The 27,898-nt window shown below is 37.7% G+C and overlaps 1 long non-coding RNA gene across 1 annotated transcript; it reads left to right on the plus strand.

Moving 5' to 3' along the window:
- The first annotated feature begins 495 nt into the window (after nucleotides 1-495).
- LOC116760920 lies at nucleotides 496-17,261 on the plus strand. The gene is made up of 3 exons (XR_004351889.1): nucleotides 496-539; nucleotides 4,479-4,484; nucleotides 17,146-17,261. It is a non-coding gene; the product is annotated as an uncharacterized LOC116760920 (long non-coding RNA).
- Nucleotides 17,262-27,898: the final 10,637 nt, after the last annotated feature.

A 27,898-nucleotide genomic window follows, 5' to 3' on the forward strand; every position in this document is an offset into this window, starting at 1 on the left:
GATGGTGCTCTCTGGGAGATTTCCGCCATTTAATATTATGTGGAGCTGGGAGGTCTCTTGCTGACCAGTGTCCTGAAGTTGGCTCTGCTACCTCAGAGGCAGAGCCCTGACTCCTGGCTGGAGCACCAAGAGTCTTTCATCCACACGGCTCAGAATAAAAGGGAGAAAAAGTAGAGAGAATTAGTAGAAGTATGAGGAAAGAAAGAAGGAAAGGAGGAAAGGAAGGAAGGAAGAATAAAGCAAAGAAGGAAAGAAAGGAGGGAGGGAGGGAGGAAGGAAGGAAGGAAGGAATGAGGGAAAGAAGGAAAAAAGACAGAAAGAAAGAAGATACAGTAAAAGTAAAATAAAGTATAGTATAGTTATTGAATTAAAAAACATTTAGAAAAAGAAAAAGGGACGGATAGAACCTTAGGACAGATGTTGGAAGCAAAACTATACAGAGAAAATCTTACACAGAAGCATACACATACACCTTCACAAAAAGAGGTATGGGGGAAAAATCATAAATCTTGCTCTCAGAGACCACCTCCTCAATTTGGGTTGATTCATTGTCTAAAGGAGGAAAGGAAGGAAGGAAGGAAAGAAAGAAAGAAAGAATGAAGGTAAAGTATAATAAAGTTATTACAATTAAAATTAATTATTAAGAAAAAAATTTAAGAAAAAAACATGGACAGATAGAGCCCTAGGACAAATGGTGGAAGCAAGAGTATACAGACAAGATCTCACACAGAAGCATACACGTACACATTCACAAAAAGAGGAAAAGGGAAAAAAATCATAGATCTCGCTCCTAAATTCCACCTCTTCAATTTGGGATCATTCCTTGTCTATTCAGGTATTCCACAGATGCAGGGTATATCAAGTTGATTGTGGAGCTTTAATCCGCTGCTTCTGAGGCTGCTGGGAGAGATTTCCCTTTCTCTTCTTTGTTCTCACAGCTCACAGGAGCCCAGCTTTGGATTTGGCCCTGCCTCTGCGTGTAGGTCGCTGGAGGGCGTCTGTGTTTTGCTCAGACAGGACGGGGTTAAAGGCGCCGCTGATTCGGGTGCTCCGGCTCACTCAGGCCGGGGGTGGGGGTGGGGCAAGGAGGGGCACTGCGTGCGGGGCGGGCCTGCGGCGTCAGACGCCGCGTGACGTTGCGGCAGAGGCCGGCATGACGTTGCAGCAGCTTGAGGCCCGCTGTGCGTTCTCCAGGGCAAGTTGTCTCTGGATTCCGGGAACCTGGCAGTGGCGGGCTGCACAGGCTCCACGGAAGAGGGGCGCGGAGAGTGACCTATGCGCGCACACAGGCCCCTTGGTGGCGGCAGCAGCAGCCTTAGCGTCTCCCGCCCGTCTCTGGGGTTTGCGCTTTTAGCCGCGGCTTGCGCCCGTCTCTGGGGTTCGCGCTTTTAGCCGCGGCTCACGCCCGTCTCTGGAGTTCCTTTAAGCAGCGCTCTTAAACCCCTCTCCTCGTGCACCAGGAAACAAAGAGGGAAGAAAACGTCTCTTGCCTCTTCGGCAGGTGCAGGCTTTTCCCCGAACTCCCTCCCGGCTAGTCGTGGTGCACTAACCCCTTCAGGCTATGTTCAAGCCGCCAACCCCAGTCCTCTCCCTGCGCTCCGTCCAAAACTGAAACCCGAGCCTCAGCTCGCAGTCCCGCCCGCCCCGGCGGGTGAGCAGACAAGCCTCTCGGTCTGGTGAGTGCCGGTCGGCACCGCTCCTCTGTGCGGGAATCTCCCCGCTTTGCCCTCCGCACCCGTCGCTGTGCACTCCTCCGTGGTCCCGAAGCTCCCCCCTCCGCCTCCCGCAGTCTCCGCCCGCGGAGGGGCTTCCTAGTGTGTGGAAACTTTTCCTCCTTCACAGCTCCCTCCCACTGGTGCAGGTGCCGTCCTTACTCTTTTGTCTCTGTTTTTTCTTTTTTTTCTTTTGCCCTACCCAGGTACGTGGGGAGTTTCTTGCCTTTTGGGAGGTCTGAGGTCTTCTGCCAGCCTTCAGTAGGTGTTCTGTAGGAGTTGTTCCACGTGTAGATGTATTTCTGGTGTATCCGTGGGGAGGAAGGCGATCTGCGCGTCTTACTCTTCCGCCATCTTCAAGGTTCCCCCCGACGAAGTAAAAAATTTTGTTAATTGCCTCTGACAATGGTTATTATTAAGAACCTCTGATAAAAACCATCAATTTTATTAATAGGTTATTTAGATAATAATAAGAGTAATAAATAAAACTATTTATTTGAAAGTTGTTATTTAACTTCATATATTTTGGTCATTGGCAGACTTGATACCAGATGGTATAGGAGGTCACAATGAAGAGGACTAAACACCAGACATGGAATTAAAAGATTGGATTCTGATACAATCTATATTTATGGCCTTAGGTAAGTCATTTCACCTTTCTGAAGGCAATAGACTTAATGCTATCAAAATTCCAAATCGAAGAAGTAAAAAATGTGTCCAAGTTCACAAACATATTGTAGAAGAGTCTGGCTTATAACCCAGGTGTATTTTTCTCTAAAGTTCATTCTCTTTTCTTGATAGTCATTCTTCCACATTAAAACTGAGAAGTTCACATTTATCTGATGATTTTAACCTGTGAAAATCAATCTAATAATTTTTATAATAGCCACTAAGGTATGTATTTCACAGGCTAAATTTGGGATAATTTCTAATATTTACTTCCATTTGTTTTGTATAGCCTACAAAATGCTAGTATAAAATGCTTGACCAGAAAAATAAACTTAAAAAATGATCATATTGATAGATCCAGTTTAATTCACATTATGGAAGGAAATTAGCTAGAGCACCAAAAAGGAGTGTTCTGTCTTAAATAAGAAGGGAAGCATTTTTATAGAGCTTTATAGAGGTTTAGTAAAAGAGGTCAAAGTTCAGCTCTTTCTGGAATAGTAGTCAAAAACACATTTGGAAAAGAGAGTAGTTTAGTAAAGTGTAGGTTGAGCAGTTTAGGTTTATCAAGAGGAATAGATGCAGAATTTAATAACACATGAGGATCACAGTAGAAAATTTTCAGCCCTTCAGGGTCTCTCATACTCCTTCCTTTTTGGTCAAGTGGGAGACTGAGTCTCATTGTTTGTAAATATGCATATCTGTTAGATCTGTACCATTTGTGTTAATTTCAGTCTCAGACTTTTTGCTGACTGCCGAAAGTGTTTCTTATAACTTTGGTCCTTGTAGTTGAATTTTAATCTTTTGTCAAGTGAATAGTTAAATAGAAATATTTATGACTCCAGATGGAACACATCAAACAAATGTTGAGACAAAGATATTAACATAAGAATTATCAAAAAGCCCTAGATAATATCTCTTAGCCAAGTCCTGCTGCTTGTGGGATTAGACAGGATAACAAATCCCATACCAACCAGAGTTTGTAGAGAAGAGATATGGTTTGAGATTAATAGGCTTGCGTAATTTTTTTTATACTCCTGATTTACACAGAGTAACAAGATTAGGGCAAGAATGTTAAAAATATCATTTTAGCAGTTAGAAAACATAATTGGGAAAAGATAGCCAAGAAAAGAAAGAAAAGGACAAGTGTTACTTAGTGGTTCTGAGCATTTGGGAATCTTGAACGGTCTTGAGTAAACCGTCGTGTTTACTAGTAGCCTGCTGCTTGATCTGAGGTTCTTTAGATAGATATCTCTTTTCTGATGCTGCCTGCTCTTGTTCAATCCTGAAAGAGTCTCAGTTTAAGATTTCTTATAGGCATGGAATTCCACAATGAGGATATATCATGTCTTTTTAGCCGTGATAATGTGAATAAAAAGGTCAATTCTCTGAAGTTTTACTACAGTGTTTGTGATTAACAGTATCACATGGTACTTCCTAAGGAGGTTCAAGAGCAACTTTTACTGGTGTAATTTCCAGTTAACCAGGAAAGTTATGCAGTCATTCCTGTGGTTTATCCCAGGGAAAACAGCTTGATAATAAATTGGGGTGTCTTGTATTAAACCTCTACACTATTTGACCATGTAGAGCTATAGAAATGGCAGACCCAGGTGTTAGTGGTGAAAGCTCCACTTGGCAATATTTCTTGAGGAATGGACCTAATAGCCATGAGAGTTAAGGGAAAAGACATTGGTCATAGCAATTGAGATTTCCTTGATAGTTTTGCAAATTTCTGTTTTAAAATGCCATTCACTTGTTCTATTCTTTTGAGGAGGTGGTAGGGGCAATGAAGTTCCTGGGTGACATGCAGAGCTTCTTGCAGTTACTTAATAACTCATCTAGTGAAATGTTTACCTCTATCACTAGTCAAATAGTTAGGGTTTCCTTAAGTGGAAAGTACAAAATCTCAAGGTTTTTTTCTGCTTAAGAGCAATTGCTTTACATCAAGAAAAGTTTCTAGTCAACCAAAAATCAGATATACAATATTAATAGTATATTCAAAATCACACAAGGGGTAACTAAATAAAATACATCTGTTGATGTTCAAAATGACCGATGGGTCTGGCTTATGTCTATGTCTCACCTCTGTCGTTTTCTTAGGATTATGTCATTAACAGATGGGATAACATCAGAGAAATCCTTTACAATCTTACTGAAGTTTTACTATTTTAGCATACTATTAAACTATTTTAGCATGGCAGCCTGAATAGCCATCTTTATGTTATTGGAGAGGAGCAAGTCATCTTTTGTAACATGTTCCTTCAAAATCAGGTGCTTGAGGCTGGAGTTGACTCAAGACTTGATGCCAATAGTCTGGAGTTTGTGTTGGCTTTGATTTTTGGAGTTGTTGAACAGCCTTGGAATGTGTTAAAGCAGCTCGTTTAGCATTATAATCTGTGAAAGCATTATCCTTTGCTTCTAGAGTCTGTTTTTTGATGTTTCTTCTCAATTTTACTTATAGTCAATTTTTTGAAAGAGGCAAAGCATTTAATACACCTTTTGTGTGGCTGCCATGTTTGATCAGTGCACCAGCTGCCAGTGGTAAAGCCACATCATTTCTAAAACATACCAAAATAATGGATCACATAAAAAACATCACTGTTATCTATAAGGATACTTGTTCTATTATCTCTAACTAACTGGTAGACCATAAATATGTCTAAAGGTTCAGCAATTTGTACAGACTTGACTTAAGGGAAATAGTTGGATTCAAACAAGTCTGAGTGGGTTATGACAGCATGTTCAGTCTTCAATCCTCAAACTCAACGAAATCTGGATTCCTATAAGGACATCAAGACATTCAGAGTAAAACAAAGGCAAATTTCCAAATAAGTTTATACTAGTCATAATGATCACCTCCCTCTTGGGAAAAAAGAAAGTGGTGGATCAATTTCCAGAGATCTGGTGCCATTTTCTTTTTAAATGAACACCTAATCCTGGTATGTCATTCTTTCTTGAATTTATACTTTGTCCAGTAATCACACAAAAAATTATAAATGCCATCTATACCATTTCTATATTTATTGGTAAGATCATAGAACTAATATAAACAATGTAGAAAATTTAGGAAAATATGTTTAGACATGAACAAGAACTTAATGATTCTCAGGGCCACTATTCAAAAATGATCATTTCTAAAATTTTGAAGTGTTTTTCCATTCAGATATATATATATATTTATTTATAGAAATGATAATTGTGTGTGAAAAAGTCAGTTCTCTGCCTTGTACACTATATATTTTAAACAATTTTCATGTCCTTATACTTGTGTAAACATTCTTCAAAAACATGTTTTTTTGTGTGTGTGGTACGCAGGCCTCTCACTGTTGTGGTCTCTCCTGTTGCGGAGCCCAGGCTCCGGATGCGCAGGCTCAGCGGCCATGGCTCACGGGCCCAGCCACTCCGCAGCATGTGGGACCTTCCCGGACTGGGGCACAAACCCGTGTCCCCTGTATCGGCAGGCAGACTCTCAACCACTGCACCACCAGGGAAGCCCCTTCACAAACATTTTTAATGACAATATTCCATTACATATAAATCCTACAAATTTCTAAATCATTCCTCTTTCTGAATATTTATTTCTAATTTTTCAAAATTATACATAACAAAATTTAGTATTTTGTAGGTATAATTATTGATTTAAAATATACTTCCAGTAATAATATTACTGACTGAAGGGAAGGAATTGCTATCATCTTCTAATTCAGTTGCCAAGTTGTCTGCAGCATTATTTTTCTCCTTGGAAACATAAATGTATGAGAGTGCCAATTAGTTAACTTTATATCAGAATTAAATAATTTCACTAACAGTGTTGTCAATTTGATTGGTGATAGGGGGAGGAAACAATGACAGAGAAGACAATTAGATAGAAAGAGATTCAGAGGTGTGTTGCATGATAAAAAATCAAGGGAGAAGGATTGAATATGTGCTGCAGTATGTGCTGCAAGGAAGGATTAAAAACAGTGCTGCAAGAAACAACTTGCTGCATTAACTAAAATGTCCTTGGTGATTTTCAAAGAGTAATTAAAGCAGACTGTGAGGGCAGAAATTAGACTACAGGAGGTTAATTATTTATGATTAGAAATTGGAGCAAATGTATGTAGGTAAAATATTCTTTCAATGCTTGAGAGAGTATGGAGTGTGGAAGCTTAGGGAGAGAGCAGGGTAGAATATTTTAGAGATTTAGAACTTTAGCTTATTTTTAGTTGAAGAAACAAGAGGCAGACCAGAAAAGAATGGGAATGAGAGCTGACTTTAATAAATCTTCTCTGAATACCTAAGTAGAGTCCTGCAAATACAATTAAACCATTCATCTCTCTTAAAAAAGATATTTTGAAAGTTTGCACATAAATTATGTTTTGAACAGTACACTCATTTGGTTTCTCCTGTGCTTTCATTTTTCCTTGTTTATATCTTGAATGTTCTTAATTTTAGCACTTCCATGTTTCCACAGATAATTGCATTGTCATCCATGAATAAATTATACTTTCAACTACATACATTCTGGGGAAGATACTGAGCTCATTTATCATGTACCACTACTTTAAAAGATGGGCTTTTCTAGAGCATTGTATATAATAAAAGTTCTAGGAATTTTTAATTGCTGACATAAGTACTATTACTTGATATTTGGAAAGGCAACAATCATTTCTAGGGGCCTTCAAGATGGCGGAGGAGTAAGACGTGGAGATCATCTTCCTCCCCACAAATACATCAAAAATACATCTACATGGAACAACTCCTACAGAGCACCTACTGAATGTTGGCAGAAGACATCAGACTTCCCAAAAGGCAAGAAACTCCCCATGTACCTCGGTAGAACTAAAGGAAAAACAGAGACAAAAGAATAGGGACAGGACCTGTACCTCTGGGAGGGAGTTGTGAAGGAGGAAAAGTTGCCAAACATGAGGAGACCCCTCCACTGGTGGAGATGGGGGGATGGGCGGGACAGAAGCTTTGGAGCCACCAAGGAGAGTGCAGCAACAGGGATGCAGAGGGAAGAGTGGAGAGATTCCCACACAGAAGATCAGCGACGACCAGTACTCAGCAGCCTGAGAGGCTTGTCTGCTCACCCACCAGGGTGTGTGGGGCCTGGGAGCGGAGGCTTAGGCTTCAGAGGTCAGATCCCAAGGAGAGGACTGGGGTTGGCTGTGTGTGAATACAGCCTGAAGGGGGCTAGTGCACCACAGCTAGCCAGGAGGGAGTCCGGGAAAAAGGCTGGAACTGCATAAGAGGCAAGAGACAATTGTTTTGGGGTTCGTGAGGAGAGGCGATTCAGAACACTGCCTAAACGAGCTCCAGAGACAGGCACGAGCTGTGGCTATCAGCGCGGACACCAGGGACAGGCACGAAATACTAAGGTTGCTGCTGCAACCAACAAGAAGCCTGTGTGCAAGCACAGGTCACTATCCACACCTCCCCTCCCAGGAACTTGTGCAGCTGACCACTGCCAGGGTCCCATGATCCAGGGACAACTTCCCCAGGAGAACACATGGCATGCCTCAGGCTGTTGCAACATCACGCCAGCCTCTGCCACCACAGGATTGCCCCGCATACTGTACCCCTCCCTCCCCCAGGCCTGAGTGAGCCAGAGCCCCCTAATCAGATGCTACTTTAACCCTGTCCTGTCTGGGCGGGGGAAAAGACAATCTCAAGTGACCTACACGCAGAGGTGGGGCCATATCCAAAGCTGAACTCAAGCAGCTGTGTGAACAAAGAAGAGAAAGGGAAATTTCTCCCAGCAGCCTCAGGAGCAGTGGATTAAATCTCCACAATTAACTCAATGTACCCAGCATCTGTGGAATACCTGAAGAGACAATGAATCATCCCAAAATTGAGGCAGTGGATGTTGGGAACAACTGTAGACTTGGGGTTTGCTTTCTGAATCAATATGTTTCTGGTTTTATGTTTATCTTAGTTTAGTATTTAAAGATTATTATCACTGGTAGATTGGCTTATTGATTTGGTAGTTCTCTTCATATATATATATATATATATATATATATATATATAATTTGTTTTTTCCTTTTTCTCTTTTTGTGAGTGTGTATGTGTATGCTTCTTTGGTTGATTTTTGTCTATAGAGCTTGCTTTTATCATTTGCCCTAGGGGTCTGTCTTTTTTTTTTTTTTTTTTTCCTTTTTAGTATAGGTATTTTTCAACAATTTTTGTTGAGGTAAAATTGCTATACAATGGTGTGTTAGTTTCTGCTGTATAACAAGTGAATCAGCTATACATATACATGTATCCCCATATCTCCTCCTTCTTGTGTCTCCCTCCCATTCTCCCTATCCCAACTCTCTAGGTGATCACAAAGCACCATACTATACTATGTAGCTGCTTCCCACTAGCTATCTATTGTACATTTGGTAGTGTATATATGTCCATGTCACTCTCTCACTTCATTGCAGTTTACCTGTCCCCCTCTCCATGTCCTCATCTCCAATCTCTATGTCTGTGTCATTATGACTGTCCTGCCCCTAGGTTTTTCAGAAAATTTGTTTTTCTTTTTTTTTAAAGCTTCTTATCATTGGTATATTTGTTTATTGCTTTAATTGCTCTCTTCTTTCTTTCTTTTATTTTGTTCTTTTTTATTTTTAATAATTAAAAAATTTTATTTTAAAAGCTTTATTTTATTTTATTATTTTTTTCATTCTTTCTCTTTTTTCTCCCTTTTCTTCTGAGACATGTGGCTGACAAGGTTGTGGTGCTCTGGCTGGGTATCAGGAGTGAGCCTCATAGGTGGGAGAGCTGAATTCAGGACATTGGTCCACCAGATATCTCCCAGCCCCACATAATATCAAAGAGTGAAAGCTCTCTCAGAGATCTGCATCTCAATGCTAAGACCTAGCTCAACTCAAAAATCCGCAACATACAGTGATGGACACCCTATGCTAAAAAATTAGCAAGACAGGAACACAAGCACACCCATAAGAAGAGAGGCTGTCTAAAATCATAATAAGGTCACAGACACCCCAAAACACACCACAGGTTGCAGTCCTGCACACCAGAAAGACAAGATCCAACCCCACCCATCAGAACACAGGCACCAGTCCCCTCCACTAGGAACCCTACACAACCCACTGAACCAAACTTACCCACTGTGGGGGGGAGACAGCAAAACCAAAGGGAACTACGAACATGCAACCTGAAAAAAGGAGACCCCAAATGCAGTAAATTAAGCAAAATGAGAAGACAGAGGAATACACAGCAGATGAAGTAGCAAAGTAAAAACCCACCAGAATAAACAAATGAAGAGGTTATAGGCAGTCTATCTGAAAAATAATTCAGAATAATGATAGTAAAGATATCAAAAACCTTGGAAAGAGAATGCAGAAAATACAAGAAACGTTTAACAAGGACATAGAAAAACTAAAGAGCAAATAAACAATGATGAGCAGCAAAATAAATGTGATTAAAAATTCTCTAGAAGGAATCAATAGCAGAACAATTGAGGGAGAAGAACAGATAAGTGACCTGGAAGATAAAATAGTGGAAATAACTACAGCAGAGCAGAATAAAGAAAAAAGCATGAAAAGAATTGAGGACACTCTCAGAGACCTCTGGAATAAAATTAAACACATGAACATTGGAATTATAGGGGTCCCAGAAAAAGAAGAGAAAAAGAAAGGGATTGAGAAATTACTTGAAGAGATTGTTGCTGAAAACATCCCTAATATAAGAAAGGAAATAGTCAATCAAGTGCAGGAAGCACAAAGAGTCCCATACAGGGTAAATCCAAGTAGAAACACACCAAGACATACTAATCAAACTATCAAAAATTAAATACAAGAAAAAATATTAAAAGATGCAAGGCAAAAGCAACAAATAACATACAAGGGAATCCGATAAGATTAACAGCTGATTTCTCAGCAGAAACACCACAAGCCAGAAGGGAGTGGCAGGACATATTTAAAGTGATGAAAGGGAAAATCCTACACCAAGATTATTTTACGAAGCAAGGATCTCATTCAGATTTCACAGAGAAATTAAAACCTTTACAGACAAGCAAAAGCTAAGAAAATTCAGCACCACAAAACGAGCTTTACAACAAATGCTAAAGGAAATTCTCTAGGCAGAAAACACAAGAGACGGAAAAGACCTACAAAAATGAACAGAAAACAATTAAGAAAATGGTAATAGTAACATACAAATCCATAATTACCTTAAATGTAAATGGACTAAATGCTCCAACCAAAAGACACAGACTGGCGGAATGGATACAAAAACAAGACCCACATATATGCTGTCTACAAGAGACCCCCTTCACATCTAGGGACACATATAGACTGAAAGTGAGGGGATAGAAAAAGATATTCCATGCAAATAAAAGTCAAAAGAGAGCAGGGTAAGCAATCCTCATATCAGAAAAAATAGACTTTAAGATAAAGACTATTCCAAGAGAAAAGAAGGATACTACATAATGATCAACTGATCAATACAAGAAGATATAACAATTGTAAATATTTATGCACCCAACATAGCAGCACATTACTACATAAGACAAATGCTAACAGCCATAAAAGGGGAAATCGACAGTAACACAATAATAGTAGGGGACTTTATCATCCCACTTGCACCAATGAACAGATCATCCAAACTGAAAAAAAAGCACAAGCTTTAAAAATTTTTTTAAACATTTTTATTGGAGTATAATTGCTTTACAATGGTGTATTTCTTTCCATTTATAACAAAGTGAATCATATATACATATATCCCCATATCACCTCCCTCATGTGTCTCCCTCCCACCCTCCCTATCCCACACTTGAAGGTGGTCACAAAGCACCAAGCTGATCTCCCTGTGCTACGCGGCCACTTCCCACTAGCTATTTTTCATTTGGTAGTATATATAAGTCCATGCCAATCTCTCACTTCATCCCAGCTTACTCTTCCCCTTCCTGATGTCCTCAAGTCCATTCATTACATCTGCGTCTTTATTCCAGTCCTGCCCTTATGTTCTTTAGAGCCTTTTTGTTTGTTTGTTTTTTAGATTCCATATATATGTGTTAGTATATGGTAGTTGTTTTTCTATTTCTGACTTACTTGACTCTGTATGACAGTCTCTAGGTCCATCCACTTCACTACAAATAACTCAGTTTCGTTCCTTTTTATGGCTGAGTAATATTCCACTGTATATGTTTGCCACATCTTCTTTATCCATTCATCTGTTGATGGACACTTAGGTTGCTTCTATGTCCTGGCTATTGTAAATAGAGCTGCAATGAACATTTTGGTACATGACTCTTTTTGAATTATGGTTTTCTCAGGGTATATGCCCAGTAGTGGGATTGCTGGGTTGTACGGTAGTTCTATATTTAGTTTTTTAAGGAACCTCCATATTGTTCTCCATAGTGTCTGTACCAATTTACATTCCAACCAACATTGCAAGAGCATTCCCTTTTCTCCACACCCTCTCCAGCATTTATTGTTTCTAGATTTTTTGATGATGGCCATTCTGACTGGTATGAGATGATATCTCATTGTAGTTTTGATTTGCATTTCTCTAATGATTAGTAATGTTGAGCATTCTCTCATGTGTTTGTTAGCAACCTGTATATCTTCTTTGGAGAAATGTCTATTTATGCCTTCTGCCCATTTTTGGATTGGGTTGTTTTTTGATATTGAGGTGCATGAGCTGCTTGTAAATCTTGGAGAATAATCCTTTGACAGTTACTTTATTTGTAAATATTTTCTCCCATTCTGAGTGTTGTCTTTTAGTCTTGTTTATGGTTTCCTTTGCTGTGCAAAGGCTTTGAAGTTTCATTAGGTCCCATTTGTTTATTTTTGTTTTTATTTCCATTTCTCTAGGATGTGGGTAAAAAAGGACCTTGCTGTGATTTATGTCATAGAGCGTTCTGCCTATGTTTTCCTCTAAGAGTTTTATAGTGTCTGGCCTTACATTTAGGTCTTTAATCCATTTTGAGTTTATTTTTGTGTGTGGTGTTAGGAAGTGTTCTAATCTCATTCTTTTACATGTAGCTGTCCAGATTTCCCCGCACCACTTATTGAAGAAAGTGTCTTTTCTCCATTGTATATTCTTGCCTCTTTATCAAAGATAAGGTGACCATATGTACGTGGGTATATCTCTGGGCTTTCTATCCTGTTCCATTGATCTATAATTCTGTTTTTGTGCCAGAATCATACTGTCTTGATTACTGTAGCTCTGTAGTATAGTCTGAAGACCAAGAGTCTGTGTCCTCCAGCTCCATTTTTCTTTCCCCAGATTGCTTTAGCTCTTCGGGGTCTTTTGTGTTTCCATATAAATTGTGAAATTTTTTGTTCTAGTTCTGTGAAAAATGCCATTGGCAGTTTGATAGGGATTGCATTGAATCTGTAGATTGCTTTGGGTAGTACAATCATTTTCACAATGTTGATTCTTCCAATCCAAGAACATGATATATTTCTCCATCTGTTTGTATCATCTTTAATTTCTTTCATTAGTTTCTTATAGTGTTCTGCATACAGGTCTTTTGTCTTCTAAGGTAGGTTTATTCCTAGGCATTTTGCTCTTTTTGTTGCAGTGGTAAATGGGAGTGTTTCCTTAATTTCTCTTTCAGATTTTTCATCATTAGTGTATATGAATGCAAAAGATTTCTGTGCATTAATTTTGTATCCTGCAACTTTACCAAATTCATTGATTAGTTGTAGTAGTTTTCTGGTAGCATCTTTAGGATTTTGTATGTATACTATCATGTCCTCTGCAAAAAGTAACAGCTTTGCTTCTTCTTTTCTGATTTGGATTCCTTTTATTTACTTTTCTTCTATGATTGTTGTGGCTAAAACTTCTACAGCTATTTTGAATAACAGTGATGAGAGTGGGCAAACTTGTCTTGTTCCTGATCTTAGTGTAAATGGTTTCTGTTTTTCATCATTGAGAATGATGTTTGCTGTGGGTTTGTCCTATATGACCTTTATCATGATGAGGTAAGTTTCCTCTTTGCCTACTTTTTAGGAGGGTATATTTCATAAATTGGTGTTGAATTTTTTCAAAAGATTTTTCTTCATCTATTGAGTTGATGATATGGGTTTTCTCCTTCAGTTTGTTAATATATTTATCACATTGATTGATTTGCATATATTGAAGAATCCTTGCATTCCCGGGATAAACCCCACTTGATCACGGTTTATGATCCTTTTAATGTGCTGTCGGATTCTGTTTGCTAGTAAATTGTTGAGGATTTTTGCATATATGTTCAGCAGTGATATTGGCCTGTAGTTTTCTTTCTTTGTGATATCTTTGTCTGATTTTGGTATCAGGGTGATATAGATCTTGTATAATGAGTTTGGGAGTGTTCCACCCTCTGCTATATTTTGGAAGAGTTTGAGAAGGATATGTGTTAGCTCTGCTCTAAATGTTTGATAGAATTTGCCTGTGAAGCCATATGGTCCCGGGCTTTTGTTTGTTTGAAGATTTTTTATTACAGTCTCAATTTCAGTGTTTGTGATTGGTCTGTTTATATTTCTTTCTGGTTCAGTCTCAAAAGGTTGTGCTTTTCTAAGAATTTGTTCATTTCTTCCAGTTTGTTCATTTTATTGGCCTATAGTTGCTTGTTGTAATCTCTCATCCTTTGCATTTCTGCAGTGTCAGTTATTTCTTCTCCTTTTTCATTTCTAATTCTGTTAATTTGAGCCTTTTCCCTTTTTTTCTTGATGAGTCTGGGTACAGGTTTATCAATTTTGTTTATTTTCTCAAAGAACCTGCTTTTAGTTTTATTTATCTTTGCTATTTTTTCTTTCAATTCTTTTTCATTTATTTCTGTCTGATTTTTATGATTTCTTTCTGTCTGCTGACTTTGGGGTTTTTGTTCTTCTTTCTCTAATTGCTTTAGTTGTAAGGTTAGTTTGTTTATTTGAGTTGTTTCTTGTTTCTTGAGATAGGATTGTATTACTCTAAACTTCCCTCTTAAAATTGCTTTTGCTGCATCCCATAGGTTTTGTGTCATCGTGTTTTCATTGTCATTTGTTTCTAGATATTTTTTGATTTGCTCTTTGATTTCTTTAGGGATCTCTTCATTACTTCCTAGTGTATTCTTTAATCACTATGCGTTTTTATTTTTTACAGATTTTTTTCATGTAATTGATATCTAGACTCATAACATTGTGGTCAGAAAAGATACTTGTGATGATTTGAATATTCTTAAATTTACCAAGGCTTGATTTGTGACCCAAGTTATGATCTATCCTGGAGAATGTTCCATGAGCACTTGAGAAGAAAATATATTCTGTTGTTTTTGGATAGATGTTCTATAAATATCCCTTAAGCCCATCTTGTTTAATGTATCATTTAAAGCTTGTGTTTCCTACTTATTTTCATTTTGGATGATCTGTCCATTGGTGAAAGTGAGGTGTTAAAGTCCCCTACTATGATTGTGTTACTGTCGCATTTCCCTTGTATGGCTGTTAACATGTGCCTTATGCATTGAGGTGCCCCTATGTTGGTTGCATCAATATTTACAAGTGTTCTCTCTTCTTCTTTGATTTATCCCTTGACCATTATGTAGTGTCTTTCTTTGTCTCTTGTAATAGTCTTTATTTTAAAGTCTATTTTGTCTGATACGAGAATTGCTACTCCAGCTTTCTTTTGATTTCCAATTGCCTGGAATATCTTTTTCTAGCCCCTCACTTTCAGTCTTTATGTGTCCTTAGATCTGAAGTGGGTCTCTTGTAGACAGCATATATGTGGGTCTTGTTTTTGTATCCATTCAGCCAGTCTATGTCTTTTGATGGGAGCATTTAATCCATTCACATTTAAGGTTGTTATCAATATGTATGTTCCCATTGCCATTTTTTAATTGTTTTGGGTTTGTTATTGTAGGTCTTTTCCTTCTCTTGTGTTTCCTGCCTAGAGAAGTTCCTTTTGCTTTTATTGTAAAGCTGGTTTTGTGGTGCTGAATTCTCTTAGCTTTTGCTTATCTGTAAAGGTTTAAAATTCTCCATTGAATCTGAATGAGATCCTTGCTGTCTAGAGTCATCTTGGATGTAGGTTTTTGCCTTGCATCCCTTTAAATATGTCCTGCCACTCCCTTCTGGCTTGCAGAGTTTCTGCTGAAAGATCAGCTGTTAACCTTATGGGGATTCCATTGTATGTTATTTGTTATTTTTCCCTTGCTACTTTTAATATTTTTTCTTTGTATTTAATTTTTGACAGTTTGATTAATATGTGTCTTGGCATGTTTCTCCTTGGACTTATCCTGTATGGGACCCTCTGTGCTTCCTGAGAATGATTGACTATTTCCTTTCCCATTTAGGGAAGTTTTCAATTATAATCTCTTCAAATATTTTCTCAGTCCCTTTCTTTTTCTCTTCTTCTTCTGGAAGCCCTATATATATGTATATATATATATATATATATATATATATATATATATATATATATATATAAAACATCTTTATTGGAGTACAATTGCTTTACAATTGTGTGTTAGTTTCTGCTTTAAAACAAAGTGAATCAGTTATACATATACATATGTTCCCATGTCTCTTCCCTCTTGCATCTCCCTTCCTTCAACCCTCCCTATCCCACTGCTCTAGGTGGTCACAAGCCACGTAACTGATCTCCCTGGGAAGCCCTATAATTTGAATGTTGGTGTTTTTAAGGTTGTCCCAAAGGTCTCTGATAGTGTTCTCAATTCTTTTCATTTTTTTTTCTTTATTTTGTTCTGCCATATTTATTTCCACTATTTTATCTTCCAAGTCACTTATCCATTTTTGTGCCTCAGTTATTCTGCTATTGATTGCTTTTAGAGAAATTTTAATTTCATTTATTGTGTTGTTCATCATTGTTTGTTTGCTCCTTAGTTCTTCTATATCTTGTTAAAAGTTTCTTGTATTTTCTTCATTCTATTTCCAAGATTTTAGATCATGTTTACTACATTACTCTGAATTATTTTTCAGGTAGAATGCCTATTTCATCTTCATTTGTTTGTTCTGGTGGGTTTTTACCAGCCCCTTCATCTGCTTTGTGTTTCTCTGTCATCTCATTTTGCTTAACTTAATGTTTTTGGCGTCTCCTTTGTTCAGGTTGTTTGTTCGTAGTTCCCCTTGGTTTTGCTGTCTTCCCCCAGTGATTAAGGTTGTTTCAGTGGGTTGTGTAGGCTTCCTGGTGGAAGGGATTGATGCCTGTGTTCTTGTGGATGAGGCTGAATCTTGTCTTTCTGGTGTACAGAACTACATCCGGTGGTGTGTTTTGGCGTGTGTGTTACCTTATTATGATTTTAGGCAGCCTCTCTGCTAGTGGGTGGGGTTGTATGCCTGTCTTGCTTGCTGTTTGGCATAGGGCATCCATCAATGTAGCTTGTTTGTTCTTGAGTGGAGCTGGGCCTTAGCATTGTAATGGAGATCTCTGGGAGAGCTTTCCCCATTTGATATTGTGTGGAGCTGTGAGGTCTCTCATGGACCAATGTCCTGATCTCAGGTCTCGCACTTTAGAGACACAGGCCTGACTCCTGGCTGGAGCATGAAGACCCTTTCAGCCACATGGCTCAGAAGAAAAGGGAGAGAAAAAGAAAGAAAGAAAGAAAGAAAGAATGAATGAATGAAATAAAATAGAGTTATTATAGTTAAAAAGTAAAAAGTAATTTAAAAAAAGAAAGAAAGAAAGAAGAGAGCAACCAAACCAAAAAACCAGTCCACCAATGACAAGTGTTAAAAAACTATACTAAAAAAAAAAAAAGACAGATGGAGAGACAGAACTCTAGGACAAATGGTAAAAACAAAGCTATACAGACAAAATCACACAAATACCACTGCCTCAATTATGGGACGAGTTGTTGTCTATTCAGGGATTCCATAGGTGCAGGGTACATCAAGTTGATTGTGGAGATTTAATCTGCTGCTCCTGAGGCTGTTGGGAGACATTTCCATTTCTCTTCTTTGTTTGCACAGTTCGTGGTGTTCAGCTTTGGATTTGGACCTGCCTCTGTGTGTAGGTCACCTGAGGGCGTCAGCTCTTTGCTTAGACAGAATGGGGCTAAAGTAGCAGCTGATTAGGGGGCTCTGGCTCCCTCAGGGGGAGGGAGGTGTACCGAACGCATGGCAAGCCTGCGGTGGTAGTAGCCGGCCTGATATTGCAGTAGCCTGAGGTGCACCGTGTGTTTTCCCAGGGAAGTTGTCCCTGGATCATGGGACCCTGGCAGTGGCGGGCTGCACAGGCTTCTATGAGGGGAGTTGTAGATAGTGACCTCTGCTTGCACAAAGGCTTCTTGTTGGCTGCAGCAGCAGCCTTAACATCTCATGCCTATCTCTGGTGTTCACACTGATAGCAGTGGCTCACGCCCATCTCTGAAGCTCATTTATGCAGTGCTCTGATTCCCCCCTCCTCGTGCACCCCAAAACAATGTCTCTTGCCTTTATGCAGTTCCAGACATTTTCCTGGACTCTCTCTTAGCTAGCTGTGTCATAGTAGCCCCCTTCAGGCTGTGTTCACACAGCCATCCCCAGTCCTCTCCCTGGGATCTGATCTCCGAAGCCCGAGCCTTAGCTCCCAGCCCCCACCTGTCCTGGCAGGTGAGCATACAAGCCTCTCGGGCTGCTGAGTGCTGGTCAGCACTGATCCTCTGTTCAGGAATCTCTCCACTTTGCCCTTTGCACCCCTGTTGCTGTGCTCTCCTCTGAGGCTCTGAAACTTCTGCCCAGACACCCCTGTCTCCACCAGTGAAGGGGCTTCCTAGTGTGTGGAAACACTTCCTCCTTCACAGCTCCCTCCCAGAGGTGCAGGTCCTGACCCTATTCTTTTACCTCTGTTTTTTCTTTTGCCCTACCCAGGTACGTGGGGAGTTTCTTGCCTTTTGGGAAGTCTGAGGTCTTCTGCCAGCCTTCAGTAGGTGTTCTGTAGGAGTTGTTCCACATGTAGATGTATTTCTGATGTATTTGTGGGAGGAAGTTGATCTCCACATCCTACTTCTCTGCCATCTTGAAGGTCTCTCCCCATTTTAAATAAATGTATACAATTTGCTGTGTAACGGTCACCATGACTGCCCCATTTTGCAATTAGTAAATTTCATAGCCACTTTCTAATCTGTTCATATTGTTATTGTAGCAAATTAGATTTTCACAAGCTTTTAAAAAAATGAGTAGAATTACAATTTTCATTACTCTTGTGCACCAATAATAAAATGTCACACCTTTGCCTGCAAAGCCATACCTATATACATATGTCATATATTATATTACTGTAGTTCTTTTTACATACTTATATATGTACATTATATATTTATATACATATATCTACATGTATTATATATATTAAAGGGTTGAACATCTACATAAACATATATATATATGTATAGGGTGAAGAAAATCTCACTATTAGATTTAGAAGTTTTTGTTTTTGTGAAATTGGCTTCTTGTAAGAGCTAAACTCTGTAAAATACAATCAGCAAAACTTTTACAAACTTTCTCATACTTGCTTTCAAATATATTAGGTTAAATGTCCATTTCTTGTTTCCAGATGATATCTCTTGCAGATCCCTAGCTTTCTGATAATTTTCAGATATTAGAAGTATTACATTTTCAGGTATTAAAATGTCAAGTCCTATTTAAATCATAACTTCAGTGTCTTAGCCTGGCCACTCACATATTAATACACCAAGCTAAAATAAACTCTAGCTTGATGTACTGCCTTTGTATATCAACTCTGTTTTTCTAGTTAAATATAGTTTATCTTTCAGATCTGTTTAATCATCTCTGAGGCAGGAAGACTTCCTTGACATTTCTGATCAGATCATATCAAAAGAAGACTCAGAGACTAATATGCATATAAATAAAAGTATTTTTACTTGTAGTGCTTACAAGAGTCCAACCTTTGGAAAAACTGGACTTCATACATAAAATATGGTTAGTATTTAAAGAAAAAATTTTAGTTTGTTAATTATTCTCATTGTACCCCAGAGGTCAAGTTTGTAACATAATTATCATGTCTGCAAGGGTCAATATTTCCGTAGATGTTAATGATGAAAAAGACAGTGATGAAGTTGTTTTTATTAGGAAGTGAGGAACTTGCTGCAAAGGAAATCAAGGTTTCATTTATTTCAGAAACCAATAGTAGATAAGTGTTCCGTGTGTGTTTGTGTGTGTATGTGTGTGTGTGTGTGTGGTTTATTTCAAGATGCCAAATCTTTTCTTACTTTAATCTTTGCTATTCATGCTTAATCATAATGATGGTAAAGCAAGTGGTCAGCTTTTCTTTATCAATCATAATGAGACAGGTTTAAACCTGGGACCCTTTGCTGCAGTGCTGCAATACTTGCACCTGGACACACCTCTCCTTGAGCAACAAAGTACAAAGAAACTGTATGGGACTAAAAATAACTGCATCCATGCACAGTTGTGGCAAATTCTGGACCTAAAAGATACAAAGAAACCAAAAAACCAAACTGCCGATTTTGAAGAGCCTGGAGCAAAAATAGCGAGTCAGGAGCAAAAACAGGGTACTGAACATGCCCCCTGCGCACAATACCACCTAAAGGGTGGGTAAAACACCTAAGCCACTCCTCCGGTCTGACCCCTGGACACACCCCTACCCTCACCCCATATAAGGAACAAGCTTGCTCCTCAGGGAGTGAGCAAGCAAGGGAACCGATTTGTTCTTGCTCCCCCCTGCTGCAGCAGGGGCTCCAGTAAAGCCTTGCCTGAATTCCTTGTCTGGCCTCTAGTCAATTTCTATTGATTGGGGAAGGTCAAGAACCCTGGTCAGTAACAATAGCTCCCACCAACATATATTTTCCTATGACTATGTGCTGCTTCTTTAAAGCACAACTGTGTGTATACGTTCCTTTGGGTAATTCTTTAATTAATAGTTACTCCAAGCTCCATGAGGCCAGGGACCATGTCCAGTTTTGTTCAACACTGTGTCTATACTATGTGTATAGAGTCTAGTATAAAAGTGCATGCAGGCATGCAGGCATACATATGTATATGCCATCTCAACAGTAAAACAATCTTAATCACATTAAAAAATATTTTCCATTTGTTGAATACAGTGTAACATTTGATATACTAAATAAACAAAGGCAGTATATCAATCTAGAGTTGATTTTAGCTTGGTGTGTGAATATGTGTATGGTCAGTTTAAAAATCTTCCAATTCTAAAAAAGTCTGTGCTACTTTAGGGTTTTAACAATTTCGTTCTTTTTTTTAAATCAGGCTGTTTATTCATTTACTCATCTACTCTACATCTGATTACTATGGCTCAGCCTCTGGAGAAAACTCAGACACATGGCAGTATTGGAAGTGAGGTGAACAACTGGAACACAATAAAGAAGGGAGAGAATGACTGGCACATGCATGGAATCAAAACTTTTGCTTCCTTACACAATTCACCCTAGATCACTTTGATATCACTGCATGACTCTTAAAAATCTACTTTTAACCCTGACAAATATTAATTGAAATGATATAATTTTCTAAAATTTCCCTTATCTACCAAAGCAAAATATGTAATGCTAAAAAAAATGCTTATTCACTCATTTAACAAATATTAATTGAGTGCCCAATCATTATATGCCAAATACATTTAGTTAAAAACCTTAAAAAGGAAAGAGTCTTATCCTAAAGGAGATTTCTCTTTAAACTTTTCTCCAAATTTTCACAATAATATACCCAAATACCTGCTTGACTTCTTCACTCAGTTATTTTTCTTCCAAACTGTTCATTCTTTAGCATCCTGTATCTTGGTAATTAGAATCACCACTTTGGTGATGATGGTAAATGTACGTGGTAAATTGTACATGATAGAAGTCTAGATGTCTCATTATGTCTTTGTTGTCTATCAGCCTCCAAATTCATTCATCCACCAAAGGTTATCATTTCAAAGTCATCCTTTACATCTATCTTATTTACCCATTCTATCCATCCTTGATGTAGCTACCTCAATTTAGGTGACCATCAGCTCTTCCTGGTTCACTGCAATGGCCTCCTAACAGGATTCCTTCATGCTAATCTGGAGTGGTCCCCAAACCATTCTCAATCAATTCTTGCTGTAATTAGAATGGTCTTTCTAAAGTACAAATGTTATCATGTCATTCCCTACACACAAGGCCCTTTCCACATGTCTCCTACTTTCTTCATAGCCTCATCTGTTCCAATTTTGCACTGTATACTCTGTGTTTCAACCATAGTTACCTACTAGCAAGTCTAGAAAAATCATTGTTTTGTCTAACTTCCCAGCCCTCAGTTAAATAAATACAACAGCCTTGTATCAGTCATTTCACTTCTCACTTGTCTTCACTCAGCTACCTCCTAAGCATTCTTTGAAACTCTGTTTTAGCATGACTTTTCTCAGGAAGGCTTACCTGACTCCTAGCATATTGCTCCTCTGGGTGCCTCTACAGTTCTAGACTTACGTTTGCCAGAGCACTCTTCTTACTTTGTGTTCTTCACATTTGCTTCCCTTAACACTTGGTGAGTTACAGAAGTGCAGATTTTTTGTTTTATTTTCTGTTTTATCCCCAGTGCTTAGCACACATGCCTGTTCAGTAACTGAATTGGTAAATAAATTAAAAGGCTCATATTATATCAATAGTTAAAGATAGATATGAAACAAATTGTACTATATTTTGTTTAAAAAGACATATAGGAGGTATTACTGTGTAGTTATTAAATGGGGTCAGATTTTTTGTGCCTGAATGCCAACATCAATGTAAATTTGAGAAAATGACAACTTATTTTATAGCCTAGTTCTGTTGTATAATGAAGTACTAAAGTGTGAGCATAAAAGTAAAATATGTAAAGTTCTCACTGCACAAAAAATAAGTGCCCAATAAACATGGTTTGTATATTTTTTAAAAATGCTATTAGGAGCATGGGGAGTGAAGGGACTAGAGCAAGAGGTGTGAGTAAAGAAAGATGTGAGTGAAGTGATTTTTAAGCAAACTATTTACATATTTTGAATCATGAGTAGAATCTTGTCAAATGGAAAATGCAGCATTCCCAATTAAGTTGTCCATAATTTGTAAATAATTCTTAAGAATGATTGGGTTTTTTATGAAATTTAAAATTTTTAAATTTTAATGTTTTCAAGTGAAATATTTCAGATAATGTATTTCTTTGTTGAAATAAAGTCATATAAAATTACATTATTTTCTTATTTTCACTGTATATGATTTTAAAGCATATTCACAACTTCCTAATAATACATAATTAAAGGCAATTTGCATACTAGTGCAGAGAGCAGGTAGAGTGCATCTAGAATTTTATGAAGATCAAGGATAATGTTTTTTAAAAGTTTTTTGTTTTCCTTTATGAATTGTATAAAAGTGATATGAAGTGAAAAGTTTGAGGATGTTACATTAAATGAAATTGCATAGAGGTGACATTAAGTAGAGGTTTAAGATACACCACAAAGTGCTGCCTAGAATGACACATGACAACAATCAATCTCACATTTAATTTCCTTTTCCTTATGTCATTTGTGTTAGTAAAAACTGAAGCAAGGGGCTTCCCTGGTGGCGCAGAGGTTGGGAGTCTGCCTGCCGATGCAGGGGACACGGGTTCGTGCCCCGGTCTGGGAAGATCCCACATGCCGCGGAGCGGCTAGGCACGTGAGCCATGGCCACTGAGCCTGCGCGTCCAGAGCCTGTGCTCCGCAGCGGGAGAGGCCACAACAGTGAGAGGCCCACGTACGGCAAAAAAAAAAAAAAAAAAAAAAAACTGAAGCAAATTGTTGCTTATCAATCTGATTTTTTAAAACATTTCTCCTATTCCAATAGAAGTTAGAAAGAAAATGTAGGCATGTATTTTTTGGAGTGGGATATAAAATAATGTAACACTGCAGTGATTCCACTGAAAGTCCTATGATATTGAAGTTAGTCTTGAAATAAAAGGCAGAAGAGTCTTCAGAATTAAAACGTTTTTATTTCGTTCTGATCCATAAATAAATGTTTTTCTTTGAAACTTAACATGAATGTGTATGTTAAATAGCAGTTTGTTAAAATGCTAAGAATGATTATATATTGGACAATTCAAGACAATTCTTATTTAGGGGTTATAAATTGTATTCAGTGTTCTTGATCCACTAATACTGCAACCCTTTAGTTTCCATCATCAGAGAATAAGTGAAAGGGAAAACTTAAAGAAGGCAGTATTTATTTAGAATCTCCTTTTATTTATATTTCTTTAGCCTTATTTGATCTGACCATAAGTGAGTCTGCTATACTGGAGACAATTCCAGGTTAGTTTTCATTCATCATAGAACAACAAATAAGCTTTTTATTAAATTTCCTAAGTTATTGGAAAACGTAGCAAAGCTGGTCTTTGAATGATTATGTTGCAATAGTCTATTCCTTTTATAGATTAATGGTATGGAATAAGGTAATATTCAGGGTTTTTTTTTTAGCATGTAGGCCCATTTCTTCTCACCCCTCCATACACCAAGCCAGGACGTCTGTCATAAATAGAGTAGGTTGAAAAATGAGATATCTGTCTATCACCCAAAAGATTCAAAGGCTTGTCTCTGTCTTCCTGCAGAGCACCTTCCTATTCTTACCACCTCACTCAACTGCAGGCACATTAATTTCCAGCAATGCTAAATATTTCCCACCTCTTCCATGTGATTTCATGCCTCAGCACTTTTGCACACATCATTAACTTCACTGAGGTAGATTTTCCCACCTCATCACTTGGTAAACTCAGTCTTTATCACCAGCTTAATATGTTAAAACCTTCACTGGGTCCCCCAAGAAGCCTTATTTGCTTCCTAATTTTTGTTTCCCATACTACTTTGTTTGTATCTCCCTTTAGCATTTTCATATTTCATTGCAGTTTTCTGTGGAAATGTCTGTTTTCCCTATGAGACTGAAGAAAAGGATGATGTCTTATTCACCTCATTATCTTCCCCACTTAGTATAGCATCTGGAATATTGTAGGCACTCAATAAGTATTTAAATGCTGTAAGAATTAATACATCCATGAGGTATAGCATTACCTGTATATATCCCAAACTATGTAATCTGGAAAAGGACATACCTAGAATCATGGGGGTTTGGCGGAGGGAAAGTCTGAACCAACGGTCATGGCCCTTGAATATTTTTAAATCTTTCCTCACTTGAATCATTATTCTTTAAAGAGGCTGTTCTAAGTAGAAATTTGGAGCTATCTGAAACATTTCCACATTACAGTCCCTCATATGCATAAAAATCAGTATCATATCACTGTTCACTCTCCTATCCTTTCTACTAAAGGTCCCCATTTCTTTCAACTAATCAACCAATCCTCATTACATGATTTTTGGTTAACCTTATTTTGCTATCCTCCAAACTAGACTTTAGTTTTATTTACTTAGAGTTTATCATCAAGCACTCAAGATATAGCCTGACAGTGAAATGTAACACATTTTCCAATCTTGACTTAGAGCTATGGATTACAAACACTTAGAATTCCATGGAAGGGGTTCAGGGGCAGTTTGGGGGTTGGTTCAGGAAGGCAGAGAAGAGGATCACCAACTTGTTTCACTGTAATAAACCTTCCCTTTTACAAACGGTCCCTGACTTATGAAGGTTCAACTTAACTTTTTGACTTTATGATGGTGTGAAAGCGATACACATTCAGTGGAAACTGTTCTTCGAATTTTGATCTTTACCCATGCTAGCAAAATGTGATACAATTCTTCTTGATGCTGGGCAGCAGCAGCAAGCCATGGCTCCCAGTCATCCCAGCAATCATGAGGGTAAACTACCAGTACACTTACAACCATTCTGTACCCATACAACCATTCTGGTATTTATTTTCAGTAAAGTGTCTGATAAATTACATGAGATAGTCAACACTTTCTTATAAAATAGACTTTGTGTAAGATAACTTTGTCCAACTGTAGGCTAATGTAAATGTTCTGGGCATGTTTGAGCTATGATATTCTGTAGGTTTAGGTGTATTAAGTATATTTTTAACTTACAATATTTTCAACTTACAATGGGTTTATGAGGATGTAACCTCATCATAAATCAAGGAAAATATGAATTGTTGTATATATTTTTTTGGCTGTGTTGGGTCTTCTTTGCTGCACGCAGGCTTTCTCTAGTTACAGCTAGTGGAGGCTACTCTTCGTTGTGATGCGCGGGCTTCTCATTGCGGTGGCTTCTCTTGTTGCGGAGCACCGGCTCTAGGCTCGTGGGCTCAGTAGTTGTGACTTGCAGGCTCTAGAGCACAGGCTCAGCAGTTGTGGAGCACGGGCTCAGTTGCTCCGTGGCATGTGGAATCGTCCCGGACCAAGGCTCGAACCCATGTCCCCTGCATTGGCAGGTGGCTTCTTAACCACTGCACCACCAGGGAAGCCCCTTTGTATATGTTTTTATTGTTTTATATGCTTTGGATATGTAATAATTTGCTTGAAAAATATTTCTTTGATCAAACTTTGAAAATATATATTCTATTTCTTATATATTCTAAGTTGCATTCTCTATTTAAAATTGTTTTAATTTAAATTACAAATTTTGTAATCACATCACATTTTTTCTCACTAAGCTAAGTTTAAAATAACAAATATTAATTTTTATAGTTGTAGTGTTGCTGTCACCTCACCAAAAAATGATTTTTAGAAGCTAAATTTAAAATGTTCATTTATTACTTCAAAATTTCAGCTTGTTAAATTCTACTTAAATCTTCACATCTTAACTTGAATTTATTCACAAATTTGATGTATTCTCTACTCTTTTTTAATTTGAAGAATAGTTGATTTACAATGTTATGTTAGGTTCAGGTGTACAATAGTGCTTCAATAATTTTATAGCTTATACTCTTATTGAAGTCAGTATAAAATAAAATATTGGATATATTAACTGTGCTGTATAATATATTGTAACATTTATTTTATGCATAGTAGTTTGTACCTCTTAATCTCCTCCACCTGTCTTGCCCATCCCCCCACTTCCCTCTCCCCACTGGTAACCAGTAGTTTGTTTTCTATATAAGTGAGTCTGTTTCTGCATGGTTATATTCATTTGTTCATTTATTTTTTTTAGATTCCACATATAAGTGATAACATACAGTATTTGTCCTTTTCTGTCTGACTTACTTCACTAAGCATAATACTCTCCAGGTCAATCCATATTGTTACAAATGGCAAAATTTTATTCTTTTTAATGGTTAAGCAATATTCCATTGAATATACATACCGTATCTCCTTTATTCATTTATCTGTTGGACACATGGGTTGCTTCCATATCTTGGCTATTATAATTAATTCTGCTATGAACATTGAGGTACATGTATCTTTTCAAATTACTGTTTTCATTTTCTTTGAATAAGTACACAGGTGTGGAATTACTGGATCTAGTGGTAGTTCTAACTTTAGTTTCTGAGGAACCTCCATACTGTTTTGGCTACACCAATATACATTCCCACTAACAGTGTACTAGGGTACCCTTTTCTCCACATCCTCACTAACATTTCTTATTTATAGTCTTTTTGATGATAGCCATTCTGAAAGGTATGAGGTCATATTTCATTGTGGTTTTGATTTGCATTTTCCAGATGATTAGTGATGTTGAGCATCTTTTCCTGTGCCTGTTGGCCAGCTGTATTCCTTCTTTGGAAAAATGACTATTCAGGTCTGTCCATTTTTTAATTACATTGTTTGATTTTTTTGATATTGAGTTGTATGCTCTGTTTATATATTTTAAATATTAACCCCTTATTGGTCATATTTGAAAATATTTTCTCCCATTTGATAGGTTGTCTTTCCATTTTGTTGATGATTTCCTTTTGCTATGCAAAAGCTTTTAAATTTAATTATGTCCCATTTGTTTATTTTTTTCTTTTGTTTCCTTTGCCTGAGAAAACAGGTAATGTCAAAGGATGTTCGGCCTATGTTTTCTCCTAGGAGTTTTATGGTTTCTGGTCTTACATTTAGGACTTTAATCCATTATGAGTTTATTATTGTTTATAATGTGAGAAAATACTCTAATTTCATTCTTCTACATGTAGCTTGCCAATTTTCCCAGTACCATTTAATGAAGAGACTGCCTTTTCCCTTTTGTATGTTCTTGCCGCCTTCATTTAAGATTAATTGACCATTACTGCACGGGTGTATTTCTGGCCTCTCTATTCTTTTCCATTGATCTATATGTCTATTTTTGTGCCAGTACCATGCAGTTTTGATTACTATAGCTTTGTAGTACAGTCTGAAGTCAGGGAGTATGACAGTCAGCTTTTCTTTCAAGATTGCTTTGACTATTTGGGGTCTTTTGTGGTTCCTTACAAATTTTAGGATTATTTGTTCTAGTTCTGTGAAAAATGTCATAGGTATATTGTTAGGATTGCATTAAACCTGTAGGTTGCTTGGGGTAGTATGGACATTTTAACAATATTAATTCGTCCAATCCATGAACACAGGATATCTCTCCATTTCTTTGTGTCATCTTCAATTTTCTTCATCAATGTTTCTTAGTTTTCAGAGTATAGGCCTTTCACCTCCTTAGTTAAGTTTATTCCTGGTTATTTTATTCTTTTGAATGTTATTTTAATTGGGATTATTTGTTGCTTTATCTTTCTGTAATTCATTATTAGTGTATAGAAAAGCAACAGATT

Source organism: Phocoena sinus, chromosome 10 (genome assembly GCF_008692025.1).
Source record: "Phocoena sinus isolate mPhoSin1 chromosome 10, mPhoSin1.pri, whole genome shotgun sequence".
In the NCBI taxonomy this organism is placed as follows: domain Eukaryota; kingdom Metazoa; phylum Chordata; class Mammalia; order Artiodactyla; family Phocoenidae; genus Phocoena; species Phocoena sinus.